Here is a 6,136-nt window from a genome sequence, read left to right as displayed (position 1 = left end):
TCTCACACTACTAAGGGTAACCTTATAAGCCAAACTTAAATCTCTAATTTGAGCCAAAAGGATTCATCTCTCTAATCATAAGGGAAGATAAATATAAAGGTTTCCTACACAAAAATCGGTCACCACAATGACTTTACTCAAATAACAACTAAGCTTGAAATATTAGTCCTCCAGAAATTAAACTATCTCTTTTGTCTCATAATTAACTCCTTCAGTCAACAGATAATTAAGGCTCTAATTATCATTAAATACCTCAAGTTTAGAATCATATAGGCAATGTCTCTAAATATTACAACTGCTAACTTAAAAATCATAGGTAAGGTAATTCCTCTAATGAGTTTTCAATTGCCTAAAATCACAAGCTACTACCTTTCCTTCTTGCATCAACACTCCACCCAAACCTATCTTAGAAACATCAACCCATACCACAAAAGGCTTACTAAGATCGGCCAATGCTCACACTAGTGCACTAGTCGATCTTTCCTTAAGAATTTGGAAACTACTCTCACACTTACTATCTCACACAAAAACAACACTCTTCTTACTCAATCTGTTCAAAGGTAATGCTATCTTAGAAAGTTATTCAATAAATAACAACAATGAGCTAATCCAAGAAACTCATAACCTCGCTAATTGACTCAAGTATCTCTCACTTAAACACAACTTCTATATTAGATAGATCTACGTTATACCTCCACAAGAAATTACATGGCCTAGAACACTCACCTCATACAGTCAAAAATCATACTTAGATAATCTATCCTAAATTTATCTTGGATATATCTTCACACTTAACTCTTAATATGATGATATCACCACTAGTGCAAAAATAGCTTTTAAAATCGGGGTTTTAAAATCGGTTAAGAGGGAACTGATTTTAAAAGAAAGGCAGTGGCATTTTTGTAATTAAAATCACCACTTTTAAAATCGGTTAAATTTTAACCGATTTTAAATGATATTTTAAAATCAGTTTTTATTTAACCGATTTTAAAAGGTGTCTTTGTTATTACTTTTAAAATCGGTTATTTTAGAACTGATTTTGTATATAGTATACAAAATCGGTTCTAAAATAACCAATTTAAAAAAGTAATAACAAAGACACTTTTTAAAATCGGTAAATTATAACTGATTTTAAAATACTATTTAAAATCGGTTAAAATTCAACCGATTTTAAATATATGCGTTCTTATTCACTCTTGTGCTTCACTCTTCACTTGTCTCGGCTTCTTCTTCCTCCTTCAGATTTGCGTTTTCCTCCGTTCAGATTTGCGTTTTCCTCCGTTCGAGTTCCCTTTCGTCTTCACCAAGAGGTAAGTGTTTCAGTCTTCACTTTTGGGTTAGGGTTTTGTCGCGGACGCCACCGCCATTGTCGCGCAATTTGTCGCCTCCCGTGATGCCGTAACCCAGAACCAGAACCAGAACCAGAAACAGAATAGTAAAAGCTTGAGTTAGGGTTTTCCCATACGGAAACTACAAGAGGTAGGCTATTCTTATTTTCCCTCATTCGTTGCGTTACCATTTTCTTAGGTTTACCGTTATCTCTGTTTCATGCTGTTTCAGATTGGTCAAGACGTGGATGAAGATCCTTTATAAAAGCTTTTGAAACAAGGGAAAAATCTATCTTATGGTTCAAGACCCATGATTAAAGTAAGTGTCAGCTCAAGATGTTTTGGACTATTATACAAGTATACACTGAATATTGATCAGTACTTGACATTGAATGAACAGGTTTGAGCATTGAATGAAAGTGTCCAGAAATATACTGAACTTGCTGGGAAATTGGGGCTATTTGCGATATATGTTGTATGTAACTCAATATTTTGGTAGAGGCAATTTCTAGCTTATAAAGGTAAATTTGAATTAGGATAAAACATATTTAAAATATATATATATAATTTTACTGATAAAGAAAAAGTTCAAGTTGTAATATTGTGTAACAACATCTTGTATTTAACAGGAAATTCTCCCTGTTCAATTTTTGTAATTTTTCTTTTGTTTCTTAGTTGCTCAGTTTTAGTTTCTGCTTCCCATCATTGATGAGAATACATGTTTGTTTTCATCTTTTATGTTTTGTAACTGGTTATATATTACTATTACATGGTATTGGTAGGCATAAATGTTTATAAGAATACTGTCATTAATGTATGCATGGATATTGGTTTTCTATAAAAATCATTGAGTGTGAAGTTTGCGGAAGATCCACAATAAGGGAAAGAATTCTAAATTGAATTTTGTGTGTATAAGAGGGAAACTATAAGTAAATTATTGACATGGTTAGTTTGAGTCATTTATGCATTGTTATTTATTTCCATTGCCTCTTTACAATGGTAAAAATGAAAGGATAATTTGATGATAACTTTGTCAGGGATGAACATAGCACCACTTGAACATGATTGGACCATAAAGCTCCAGTGCCAATGCCTGAGTTCATTGATATGTCTGCATTCTTGATCTCCAGTCTCCACCAAGGTTGTAGGATTGGTCCTATCAATTAAGAGGTGGTCCTGAAAACTCCATTAGGGTAAGTAATGTATAAAATAGTTTCAATTTCGATTCTCATTCTTCAATAGTTATTGATTAATGATTATTCTTGTGAAATTAAAATTTCATGCTTTGTTCTGTTATGGAGTTTAGGATCCATTGATGCCATATATTGTAAATCAAATTTAATCTTACACCAATAAATAAGTTTATTTATTATGAATGTTAAAAATATCCTGGATAGGTTGAATATAGCCTCGTGTTTTATCATATGCTGAAAATAACTATTCTAAATTTTTCTGTAAATTGGTTGGTGATTAACTATAATTCAACTATTGCATTTATGTAAATCACTTCTTACAAGGAACTACCAGATGCTGTAAGTTTATCTAGTCTTGCACATGATTTTATGGATCCTATTCTTAATTTTAATGAGTTGACCTTGCTTCAACGATTGATTATGTAGGTTGAAGTGATATGATATCCTAGTGTTATTAACATAATGTGATAGGAGACCATTGATTAAGAGGGTGTATGTAAGGCATAGAGTGGGAAAAACAATTGTAATTGAATAGTCTTTAAATAGGGAAGGGAGTTATTTGGAGGTTAGGAAGTTGTTGGGAGATGAGAGGTCTCTTGAATATCTCATTGTATTTCTCTGGTTGTATTGATCAGCAGAATTGCTCAATAATACACAGGTTCATGCCTAAATTATTTTCAGTCTATTCAATCTTTCTTAAATCTTTCTATCATACCAGTTATCATAATGGTTGCAGTTTATATTATGTATGAGAAAATATATCCCGCTACTCAGTTATATTATATATCATAAAATCACAATTACGTTGAATCAAAGATTTTATAGATTTTCTTCCTAGTTAAATTGATGAATTTTGCCATCTTGGAGGATTTTGTAAGAAGCAATAAAAACGCATATGGTGAGGAATTGGTTACTTTTGATGTCGTTCAACACTATAGTTTTATTTTGGAGCTTCACTTGCAAGTCATAAGCATATGTTGCTTTTGGTTGAGTTCCATTGAACAAAAATTAGATTTGTGACCAAATGTCAACATTATTTAACTATTTGTTTGTAATAATTGTATCCTATGTAGCTTCCCCTTTTATGGGCTGTAATTAATCTCTGTTAGTTTATTCTGCTATTCGAGCTATCAATATAATCCGTGGGCCCGTGGCATACCTGTGCAATTTTTACAGCATTCATTTTTGTTAAGAATTACTGTGAGTTCACAGTCTAGGATTGGCTTTTACAACCAATGGAGTGCTTTGGCCATCGGTTTAACTGCATAAAAATCTTTCAGGCTACTCGCTTTGGAGCACTATTTACGTACACCTCAAGGAGTACGTGCCTTATGTGTTGATTTACAGCATCATTATATGCTTGCTTGATACGTATCTTTCATACATATGGAGAAACAATTTATCTTGAATTTTCAAATTATATGTTACTCATTTAATTGTTAATAATTTATTACTTATTTTTAAAATTGAAGATGCTTTATTAATTTAATGTTTCTATTATCTTCTTTAATAGGTTGGTTGTATAACAAGATTGGTTCCACAAAAAGGTGTTCATCTTATTAGACATGCGATATTTCTAACATTGGAGTTGCGAGGACAATTTGATCTACTTGGTTCAAGTCCAGTGCCACATATTCAGGTCGTATTTTCTTTTCTTGTGGCAGAAATTTATTGGTATTCTATTGTTTTTTAGAAAGAAGACAGATCAAACAATATAGAATAAGAAGATAGTCATTAAAATGGCATCTCAACCAAAAAAGCAAACAAATTTATTTAGTGTTCTGAATACTGGAACAACTAGATCGATTAGAAAACCAACGAATTTATTTAGTTTGGTCCAAATAAACCAGAAAACCAGCCTTGAAAAAAATCGATCAAAGGACTGAAAAACCAGTAAAAAAAACCAGTTCATAGTGGATCAAAGGACTGAACTGAGTTCTTTTTTTAAGAAATAGAAGTTTTAGATGTAGGCTGTTAAGGTTGAAGTATGATTTTTTTCCTGCCGATTCATTCTATATATTTTGTCAACTGATTACCAGTTTTCTCTTCTCTAAAAGAATTTGAGGGCATTGCCAACAACTTTCAGAATCATGATAACGTAAGGTAGATATTGTTATGTGAAAGGAAACATCTCTGTTTGTTTTCTCTCACGGGCAAAGGATCCAAATAATCCCAAATTAACACTCTCATTTTTCAGCAATTTTCAATTTTAAGTACAAGAATATGTCAACAGCTGATGAACATGAACATGAGCACACTGACATTTGAAACGTAAAGATTCTCGGTACAAGAAATAGTAACATCCCAAAATAACCATAACCAGAAACACATCACATCCTATCTCACAACTCAAATTTAATACAACAGAACCCTTATAAATAAAATTAATTCCCATCTCAAATAACCATACAAGCTTCAATTCAATTCCTCGTTACATATATCACTGTTTAACAAAAAATTAAATGTTAATTATTACGATATTCTATAATATGTATGAGGTGTAGAAAAAATTCAAAAGTTAACTGAAAATGTTAATTGTTATGACATTCTATATGTATGAGGTGCTTAATATCTTGATGGGTATTTGTTCAGGGAGCAACATCAATCAGGACCTTCTCATTCTGAAGAACCTAGAGTGTGGGAGGATCGTCACGCTGATCAGTAAAATTTACTAAAATAAAAAAAGAGAAATATAATAAAAAATTATAAAAAAATATATGGCAGTTTTTTAGTTTATTTGGTTTGATAAAAAATTGCAATGAAATAATGTAACAAGTCATTTAGTTTAAATAGAATGAAAAAAAAATTTATAAATAAACATACTTGATATCATATGCTTAAGGGTTCAAAGGTGAAGAAAAAAATGAGTTGGGTCTCTCCTAAAGTAAGATTTTAATTCTAGCAATGATATTTTTTTTAAGTAATTTACTAATTTTTTTTAATTACTATTCTATTGAAATTGATTTTATATTCTTTTTGTAGTCTCACAAACAAAAAGGAAATTATGAGTGCGGATACTATGTAATGAAGACAATGCATACTATTGTCGATTCAAAAATAGTATCTAGGTGGACTGAGTAAGTTTTACAATTTTGAAAGTTTTTGTTTTAAGTTCTCATTCTATATATTTTATGAATTATTACTAATTATTTTAATTTTTCTTAACAGATATTTATAGATCGATCACCATTGTCGCTAGAAGACATAAACATCATTAGGGAGCAATGAGCCACATTTTTTATTGACCGTTACTTTAACTAGTTTGGGCTGATGTTTTATAGTATTGCTTTAACTAGTTAGAACTTACATTTCATTGAGCAATGTAGTCCATTTATGTATTAGATGTATTTAAAACTATTCAATTATATATATATGATTAACATTTATCATCTTGTCATTTGTATGCAATTTGTGGTTCATTGAGAAAATATTTTGAACTATCTAGTTTTTCTGTAGGTTTTTTGTTCTGAGGTGCTCCCAAAACAAGTCAAACATACAAAAAAAATCACTACTTTTAAGATCGGTTATGCGATAACTGATTTTAAAAGTAGACTTTTAAGATCGGTTGATTTATAACCGATCTTAAAAGTCTTGACTTTTAAAATCGGTTATAAA

General features: G+C 30.9%; 1 long non-coding RNA gene across 3 annotated transcripts; it reads left to right on the top strand.

Annotated features, from left to right (window-relative positions):
• The first annotated feature begins 1,187 nt into the window (after positions 1 to 1,187).
• On the top strand, positions 1,188 to 5,910 carry LOC109792377 (uncharacterized). Of its 3 annotated transcripts, none has more exons than XR_003803390.2 (8): positions 1,188 to 1,479; positions 1,561 to 1,647; positions 1,729 to 1,849; positions 2,366 to 2,521; positions 3,802 to 3,841; positions 4,035 to 4,160; positions 5,114 to 5,598; positions 5,690 to 5,910. It is a non-coding gene; the product is annotated as an uncharacterized LOC109792377 (long non-coding RNA). The 3 variants fall into 3 exon arrangements; XR_002239119.3 differs by lacking the exon at positions 3,802 to 3,841 and having other exon boundaries at positions 1,189 to 1,479; positions 5,114 to 5,405; positions 5,504 to 5,598; XR_003803389.2 differs by lacking the exon at positions 3,802 to 3,841 and having other exon boundaries at positions 1,189 to 1,479.
• The last annotated feature ends 226 nt before the right edge of the window (positions 5,911 to 6,136 follow it).

Source organism: Cajanus cajan, chromosome 1, assembly GCF_000230855.2.
Source record: "Cajanus cajan strain Asha chromosome 1, NIPB_CcT2T_4, whole genome shotgun sequence".
Classification (NCBI taxonomy): Eukaryota; Viridiplantae; Streptophyta; class Magnoliopsida; order Fabales; family Fabaceae; genus Cajanus; species Cajanus cajan.
Note: the sequence above shows the minus strand (reverse complement) of the source record. Positions and strands in the feature narration are given on the sequence as shown.